This window comes from Vicugna pacos, chromosome 35 (assembly GCF_048564905.1).
Source record: "Vicugna pacos chromosome 35, VicPac4, whole genome shotgun sequence".
NCBI lineage: Eukaryota > Metazoa > Chordata > Mammalia > Artiodactyla > Camelidae > Vicugna > Vicugna pacos.
Window position 1 is genome coordinate 12,541,095 of NC_133021.1, and position 9,762 is coordinate 12,550,856.

The 9,762-nt window shown below is 41.4% G+C and overlaps 1 long non-coding RNA gene across 1 annotated transcript; it reads left to right on the forward strand.

The window, feature by feature from the left end:
* Nucleotides 1-1,332: 1,332 nt before the first annotated feature.
* On the forward strand, nucleotides 1,333-8,773 carry LOC140691560 (uncharacterized). The gene is made up of 2 exons (XR_012067292.1): nucleotides 1,333-1,564; nucleotides 8,536-8,773. It is a non-coding gene; the product is annotated as an uncharacterized lncRNA (long non-coding RNA).
* The last annotated feature ends 989 nt before the right edge of the window (nucleotides 8,774-9,762 follow it).

The following is a 9,762-nucleotide window of genomic DNA, read 5'->3' on the forward strand; positions in this document are numbered from 1 at the left end:
GAGCAAAAGAATCTCTTGTTCTTTGCTGGTGGGAATGCACTTTGGAAGTTTGACAGTTCCTTATAAAACTAAACATAATCGTACCATATAATTTAGCCATTGCATTCCTTAGCTGCCCAAATGAAATGAAAAGTTATGTCCACACATCCACAGAAAAACCAGCACACAGATTTTTATGGCAGCTTTATTTACAGTTGCCAAACTTGGAAGTGACCAAGACGTCCTTCAGTAGGTGAATTAATAAATAGACTGTGGTACATCCAGACAAGGGAATATTATTCAGCACTGAAAAATAATGAACACCATGGAGGAACTGTAAACACATTACTAAGTGAAGGAAGCCAATGTGAAAAAGCTACACATATACTGTATGATTCTAGTTAAGTGACATCCTGGAAAAGACAGAACTATGGAGATGGTAAAGGATCAGTTGTTGCCAGGGGCTGGGGAGTGGTGAGGGAGGCAGAGGTGGAGCTAGAGGATTTTCAGGACAATGAAACTACTCTGTGATATTTTGATGATGGATACATGTCATTACACATTTGTCCACACCCACTGAACATATAACACCAAGAGTGAACCCTAATGTAAACCATGATTTTGCATGACAATCATGTGTCAGTGTCAGTTCATCGATTGCGACAAATGCATCAATTGCGACAAATGCATCGATTGTAACAAGTGCGGGGTTTTGATAATCAAGGAGGCTGTGTGTGCATGGGGGTGGGACAAAGGATTTGTAAGAACTCTGTCCTTTCTGCTCAAAAGTACAGAAAGTGAACCTAAAATGCTCTAAAAATTAAAGTCTATTAGATGTAAAAAAAAAAAAAAAAGCCCCTACAATAATAATCACAACCTTGAAACTAAAATTCAATGTTATTTCAACAAAAATTAAGGGCAAGGGGTCATTAAGAAGAGGAGATAAAAGAAATCATCAGTGTATCATCCTGTTCGATTTGGAGAAGAAGGAGGTTAAAATACTATTTAATTATCGATGTTTCTAGAAAATGTAGTTTAACTGAGTTTCCTACAAACTGAAGTAAACTCCAGTGGACTAGAAATGCAATGTAGAAGTTCAAAAAGAGTATAGAAAGAAGAAAGAAAGGTTAATGAGTCCAGTGTATGTTAGGAAAGGAAAAGGAAAACCTTGAGATATAGAACTAGGAAGTATAAATGGAGTGGGTAGGAGGAACCTCACACCTACTGGGTAAAAGATGAGCTCTCCTGCTATGGGACAGGCTGGTGCTGGGAGGAGAGGGGCCTGTGAGAGACTTCCTTCAGTGCCTCCTTGAGCAAGGTGGGTGCTGGCACAGGATGCTCTGGTGGCAAGCCACCTTCCCTCGAGGGAGCTTGGGGACAGCAAAGAAGGGAGTTTGCAAATCCTGGTTCGTCTCATCCCAACCACCCATCTGGGTGTTTCCACTGGTGGGAATAGGCAGGAGTTAACTCCAAAGCGAAGCCATTATCAATGATCTCTCTCTTTTCCAGAGGCTATGGTGCGCACAGGCTACGCTGGTCCACCATCACTGCGAGGAGACTGTCAGGCACATCCTCCCCTCACCTGGTGAGTTGTCCTTGCTGCGTGAGGCTGAAGGTGTGGACCAGCTCCGCTGCAGTTTCGGTTTTTCCATTTATCCCTTACGAGACTCTGCAAGGGAAGGGCTTCCACTTCCCAGTGAAGCTCCCTTTGCAGGTGCTGAATCACCAGCCAGTCAGCCCTGATCCCTGTAGCTGTCAATCCCACCCCATCTGCGCCACACCGTCCACAAGGATCTCCGCTTCTCTGGCCTGCTGATGGCCCACTTTGCTATTTCCTACCACTCTTTGCTAATTTTTAAGCTCTTTGGTTACTTCAGAGGAAGTTTCAGAGGAAGGGGATGTAAATGACAATCTGAAGATGCAAGTCGCAATTTCAAAATGGCAGGCTTGTTATCATAAGAGTCCTCCACTCTCTTTGAGGGTGAAAGCGCTCAAATGGGTGTACCGAGTCTGTGGAGGAGCAAAGCCCATTCTTTTGAGCACACCAAACACGTTTCCCAGGGCCTTTGTACGCCTCTCCCCACTGCTGTGCTGGCCCTTCCCTGAGACGCGACCACAGCTCAGCCCCTTCATTCAGTTCTCTGCTCGCATGTCCCCTCCTCAGGGGGACTGCTCCTGAGTACCTTACCCTCTCCCTGCTTTCCTCGCTTTGTTTTTATTTCTTGTACATATCACTGTTTGACGTTGTGTTTGATATTTATGTTTGCTTTCTGCCTTTCCCCTCAATAGGAATAAACTCCAAAAGGGGGGGGGGGTTTCTTGGCCAACTTCTCCATCCCTGGCAGCTAGAACAGTGGGGTTCAGGGAGCATTTGTCAGAATTTGTGGATGAAAGGGTGTGTGTTGGAGGAGCGGGTGGCTCGTCCCGCTGCCTCAGCTGGACCACAGTCCTCATGTCCTTTTCTCTAATGTCAGATTCACACTCAACTAACCTTAGAGTGTCAGCAGTTATTTCACTCCTAGATTTTAAAAAAAAGCTTGCATTTCATTCGGAACACATAGACATTCTGGCTAACCAATCGGCCTCCGTGATATGGAGGCAGAAAGCCTGGAGGTGTGACCACGTCGGACGTCTAAGCCTGCTGCCCGTCGTCTCGGTGTCTTGCTCTCTCTGAGAATAACCTTTTGTTTGTGAGCATGTAGCTCAGATCTGCCCGCAGGACAGTCCTTCAGAGATAACAAGGCAGTTCAGCAGTTCCCAGTGGCTGCGCTGGGCTGGTTCTGTCCTCGACTGACACGGTTTTATTAATACCAGTGACCACTCTCTGCCTTTTTATTGTTTTACAGTGTGATTTCCATGCCTATGTATGAAAGAAGCTTTGCAATAGTAAATAATCATTCCCTCCTATTCAAGTAGAAACTAACTGTTGAAGGTGGAAAGTAATTGCTAGATGTAGAATTTAAGTACCAAGAAGGGTTAATGTGGGAAAGAAAGACGGTTCTGAGAAGGACAGTTTACTGCACGCTGTAGGCGGACCTTCCAGAACAGCGTTTGGGCAACAGTGGGGAGTAGTCATCCTGTTAGCCAAGGGCAGGTACTACTGGTACTGAAAGTCCTCCGGGATTAACACGTAAGCCAGAAAAAAGACAGTGATGAGGAAGGAAGGAGGGAACAGAAGAGGCAGAGGCAAGGAGAAAACAGGAAATTGTTTTTGTTGGGAAGTAACAGAATATCAGGGGAATAGAAGTTTACTCACTGACGTCAGTATAAGGTCTTCTATCCAGAATGGTTATGAAGCAGGGCAAGAATTGGCTCTCCTTTTTTCCATTGAATTCTCGAGATTATAATATAGAAGTCAAAAAGGAGTCCTTTAATCTTGCCCACATTGTCTTGGACCCTGTCAGCTCTGGAGGCTGCATTTCAGGGCACAAATACCCAGTTATAAAGTGAACGGACTTTCACAATGGACAATGTAATAAACACCCTGACTGCTATGCCCAGAATCCCTTCTTTTAAAAATTAGTAACTTGGAGTCTTAAGTTATTGTAGAAAAGTGAGAGTCTGTCTGCCCCGTCTCCCAGAATGACTTTCAGGATGTTTTATTGACCTCATGAGGTTCACTGCTACATTGGAGCAGAATGTGGGTGTGGATTAAGATGAGCACAAAGGGTACATTTTGATGAAAGCTCTGTTTTGGAAAATCCCTTCTCTCTTGGGAATATTCCATAATTCCCTCCTGGTTTAGCCCCTGCTGTGGAGCCAAACCCAACTGTGATGTTAAGTGATGGGAGGATGGAAAGACTCCCACAAGGCAAGATTTTCCTCCAGTTCAGCCTTAGCATTGCCTTCTTACATTCTTCTGACTCTTGCTCAGCACGTTCAGACAGGTAACACCCACCATTAGCACTGGAGACTTTTCAGATTTCACTTAACATGTTGGCAACAGAGATATCCCTTGAATCCTCCCCCGGTGGCCAGTGGCACTATCTCAGGCAAATAACAGAACTGCATACGTTCTAACAAGAAGCTAGGTCATTGACAAGGGGCCTTGATTGATGGGAAAATGGAGATTGTATAGCGTTAAAAATGTGGGCTTGGGAATCTGAAAAATCCAAGATCCTCTACTTGACAGTGATAAAAACACCAAGCTAATTACCTAGCCTCTGGGAACCCCAACTTCTCCATCTATGAGATGGAGATCCATTCTCATATGGACCAGAACTTGCATATTCTAAATTCACAATAAGTAAGTACCATTGCACTATTACTACTGTTGTCATTCATTCTAAAGAATAATGGGAAGAAATTTCAGCCAAGAGAAAACTGACTTTGGATCTTCTCCAATCGAATTCCTCAAAATCAAATCAACAGTATGTAATGGCCATCAGTACAAACTGGACTGTTGTGTCCTCCAATCCTCATTATTTAAAATGTGAAAATTTTACCATGTAACTTCCTGTCCCTCCTCCAGAGCCCTGAGAAAAAGCCTCTATAGTCTCCCTGTGGGGGCCCCTGAGGGCAGCCTACCTTGGATCCCCCCATAATTCTGTGGGGGGGTATGAATTATGGGTGTGACTCAGACTCTTCCTGGACTATGATCAGATAGACCATTTGTAGAAGTGTTTGGTGATGCTAGGCTCCCCTCAATGGTCCACCCCCTCCTCTGGCCCTCCTTTTGTCAATATCAAGCACTGCAACTCATCTTTAAGATTCAGCCCAAATCTGGCCTCCTCTGTGAGTCCTGGGCTCAGGTTCAGCTGGTCACCCCTCTGCTGTGCTGGACCCCGGGCACAGAGAGCTCTTTGGTTGCACATATGTCATGGTGTAGAGGGTGGTTATTTGCCTGCTGTCTTCCCCTCAGTGGACTGTGAGCCTCTGAGGTGGCCTCTTTGCAGGACCCAGGGCCTGTGAGTTAAATGAGTCAATGAATAACAGTGTCCCACAGGAAAAGCTTGATGCATCTCTGGGTACCAGCCTTCCTTCCGCTCGCGCCCTGTAAGACACTTGACTTCAGCCAGACCTGGGCATGCCCTGTGTGCTTTCCAGCACCCCTTGCTTGGTCTGGAGTATCCTTCCAGTTTCCTCTGCTTGTCCAACTCCTATACTTCTTGGAAGCCCTACCTAGAAGCTCTGCCTTTTCACATATTGTTCAGTCCCAGTTACAATGTGTCTGCCCCCCCACCCCGGTTATCTATAAGCCCCTGAGAACAGAGAATATATCTTTCATCTTTGTAGTTTGGTGCCTAGTCGAGTGCCTGGAACATGAGATTTATTCCATAAATGTTGACTATGTAAACGGAAGATATACACTTAATATCCTCATAGTCATTCAGGACTACTTACAACTGGTATCTTATTTGCCTTTTCATATCTTAGAATTCTTGAAATTCCTTTTGGTACCAAGGCCCGAAGACTTAACAGGCTCTTGATGACCCCAATATTTTTTGGGTATTTAAGGCTTTCCTTGAGATTGTATGTCTCAGCTTGTATTTGACCATTCTTCAGCTTCTTAAAGTTATCCCAGAAGTGAAAGGCAAATGCTTCCTTTAAACACTCAGATCAAGATTTTCTCAGAGAAACAGGATTATAATAATGGTAGATAAACACAGAAGTGGGTGGACAGTGCTGCTGGGTGGCAGAAACGTAGTCCGCCACTAGAGGTCCCTCTCTCCCTACGATCCACTCACTCTGCCCAGCATCCTTGCCGCTTCCGTGGCTTCTGACTTGGAACAAAAAGTGAGGAGCAAAGGAAATCTGAACCAGTGAATTCTTTGTGGCATCGCAAATTAGATCTTAGACATCAGGCCGGCATGGCCGGGGGTCTGGCAGAACTACAAGGAAAACACATTTTCTCCTGCCAAACCCTAGACCCAGTTTAATTTTATTCTATTTATATCTGGCTCTTGAATTAGTCATGTGCCTTCATTCAAATCCTTTTTAGCTCATCCCCACCTAGGAAGCAATCTGGGTTTCGTTGCTAGTTTTTCACTGAAATAACGCTGTGAAACATGAGCAAGGAATGAACCAGCAGGTCCTATTCTCTGTTTCTAGGGTAAGGTGAGCTCCCTAAAACTGAGTTGGAGGATTGTGGTGGGTGTGTGTTAGGTTTCCTCGACCGAAAGTAAGTGTTTAGATTTGGGTTTAGATTTGTGACACGGGCTGGACCACGGGGGCAGCCTGTGTGTTGTGGGTCCCAATATATGAACTAGCCTTGTCAATTCCCCCCTTTTGATCAATAGTCTCAGCTACACTCTTAGTTTCAATCAAAATTTAAGGTGTTCAAGCCACCCTGAGCCATTGCTTCTTGTTGATGTTGGAGTCAGGTTGGATCTTGAACTGGAATTTATAGGTTGGGATGTTGAGGTCTTGATTCTGTGATTGGCTGTTTCTATCAATGTCAAAACAGAAGCAAAATACACAAATCCATCTTAGCAAACGTAAAGAGGAAAAAGGGGAGAAAAAAGAAAGCAGAAGTTTCACAGAATATTTTATCTCTCATCTTTGTTTGAAAAATGGAAGGAGGAAAACTTTAAGAAGCAGTATTGAAATGAGCCAATCAGCAAAGTAGGAAACAAACAAAAAATAAGCAGTATTTTAACTGCAACCAACTCAGACCAGCAGGACCAGAAAGTCTTTGTTGCTACAAGACAGTCAGTGTCTGAATATATAAAACCTTTTTTAAAATGTTGTTATGCTGTTTCCATGTCTTGGCTATTGTAAATAGTGCTGCTATGAACATTGGGGTGCAGGTGTCTTTTTGAACTAGGGTTCCTTCTGGATATATGCCCAGGAGCGGGATTACTGGGCCACATGTTAAGTCTATTCTTAGTATTTTGAGGAATTTCCATACTGTTTTCCACCGTGGCTGCACCAAACTGCATTCCCACCAGCAGTGTAGGAGGGTTCCCTTTTGTCCACAGCCTCTCCAGCATTTGTCATTTGTGGACTTTTGAATAATGGCCATTCTGACTGGTATGAGGTGTTACCTCATTGGAGTTTTGATTTGCATTTCTCTGATAATAGTGATATTAAACATTTTTTCATGTGCCTGTCGATCATTTGTATGTCTTCCTTGGAGAATTGCTTGTTTAGGTCTTCTGCCCATTTTTGGAATTGGTTTTTTTTTTTTTCTTATTAAGTTGTATGAGCTGCTTATATATGCTGGAGATCAAGCCTTTGTCAGTTTCATCTTTTGCAAAAATTTTCTCCCATTCTGTAGGTTGTTGCTTTGTTTTACTTATGGTTTCCTTTGCTGTGCAAAAGCTTGTAAGTTTAATTAGGTCCCATTTGTTCATTCTTGCTTTTATTTCTATTGCTTGGGTAGACTGCCCTAGGAGAACATTTTTGAGATGTATGTCACATAATGTTTTGCCTATATTTTCTTCTAGGAGATTTATTGTATCTTGTCTTATGTTTAAGTCTTTGATCCATTTTGAGTCTATTTTTGTGTATGGTGTGAGGGAGTGTTTTAGCTTCATTGATTTACATGCTGCTGTCCAGTTTTCCCAACACCATTTGCTGAAGAGACTGTCTTTATTTCATTGTATATTCTTGCCTCCTTTGTCAAAGATTAGTTGACCAAAAGTTTGTGGGTTCATTTCTGGGCTCTCTGTTCTGTTCCATTGGTCCATATATCTGTTTTTGTACCAATACCAGTCTGTCTTGATGACTATAGCTCTATAGTATTGTCTGAAGTCTAGGAGAGTTATTCCTCCAGCCCCTCTCTTTTTCTTCAGTAATGCTTTGGCAATTCTAAGTCTTTTGTGGTTCCATATACATTTTATTATGATTTGTTCTAGCCCTGTGAAATATGTTCTGGGTAATTTGATAGGGATTGCATTAAATCTGTAGATTGCCTTGGGCAGTGTGACAATATTGATTCTTCTAATCCAGGAGCATAGGATATCTTTCCATTTTTAAAGTCTTCTTTAATTTCCTTCATCAATGGTTTATAGCTTTCCGTGTATAATTCTTTCACCTCCTTGGTTAGATTTATTCCTAGGTATTTTATTACTTTGGGTGCTGTTTTAAAGGGGATTGTTTCTTTACTTTCTTTTTCTGTTGATTCATCATTAGTGTAAAGAAATGCAACTGATTTTTGAATGTTAATCTTGTAACCTGCTACCGTGCTGAATTCTTCGATTAGCTCTAGTAGTTTTTGTGTGGACCTTTTAGGTTTTTCTCTATATAGTATCATGTCATCTGCATATAGTGACACTTTTACCTCTTCTATTCCAGTTTGGATCCCTTTTATTTCTTTCTCTTGCCTGATTGCTGTGGCTAGGACTTCCAAGACTATGTTGAATAGGAGTGGTGAGAGTGGGCAGCCTTGTCTTGTCCTAGACTTTAGTGGGAAGCTTTTGAGTTTTTCACTGTTGAGAACTATGCTGGCTGTAGGTTTGTCATATACAGCTTTTATTATGTTGAGATATGTTCTCTCTATACCCACTTTGGTGAGTTTTTATCATAAATGGGTGTTGAATTTTATCAAATGCTTTTTCTGCATCTATTGAGATGATCATGTAGTTTTTGTCCTTTCTCAATGTTGATCAACAGATGACTGGATAAAGAAGATATGGTATATTTCTACAGTGGAATACTATTCAGCCATAAAAATGACAACATAATGCCATTTGCAGCAACATGGATGTCCCTGGAGAATGTCATTCTAAGTGAAGTAAGCCAGAAAGAGAAAGAAAAATACCATATGAGATCACTCATATGTGGAATCTAAAAAAAAAAAAAAAAAAAGAACATAAATACAAAACAGAAGCAGACTCATAGACATAGAATACAGACTTGTGGTTGCCAGGGGTTGAGGGGTAGGAAGGGATGAAAGTTTGAAATTTGTAGATACTGACAGGCATATGTAGAATAGATAAAGATTATACTGTATAGCACAGGGAACTATATACAAGATCTTGTGGTAGCTCACAGTGAAAAAAAATGTGACAATGAATATATGTATGTTCATGTATAACTGAAAAACTGTGCTCTACACTGGAAATTGACACAACATTGTAAACTGACTTTAGCTCAATAAAAAATGTTTAAAAAAGGATGTTATGGAGGTATAAATGATATATAACATAGTATTAGTTTCAGGTGTATAACATAATGATTCAATGTTTGTATATATTGTGACATGATCACCATAATGAGTCTAGCTAACATCTGTCACCAGACATAATTGCACAGTTTTTTCTTGTGATGAGAACTTTAAAAATTTACCCTCTTAGCAACTTCCAAATATGCAGTATGGTATTAACTTAGTCACCATGCTGTATGTTATGTCTCCATGACTTATTTATTTTGTAACTGGAAGTTTGTAACCTTCTGACCATCTTTACCCATTTTGCTCACCCTCTACCCTTTACCTCTGTATCTATGAGTTCTTTTTTTTAAATTTGTTTTTCTCTGATTTATTTTACTTATAGATAATGCCCTCAAGATCCATTCATGTTGTTGCAAATGGCATGATATACTTTTTTATAGGTTAAATAATATTCCATTGTACACCATATTTTCTTTATCTGTTTATCTACCAGTGGACACTTAGGTTGTTAACATATCTTGGGTATTGTAAATAATGCTGCAGTGAACATGGGGGTGCAAGTATCTTTTCAAGCTTATGTTTTTGTTTTCTTCACATAAATACCCAGAAGTGGAAATGGATCATATGGTAGTTTTATTTTTAACTTTTTGAGGAACTTTTGTACTTTTTTCCTTAGTGATTGCAGTGATTTACATTCCTACCTATAGTGTACAAATTTCCTTTTTCTC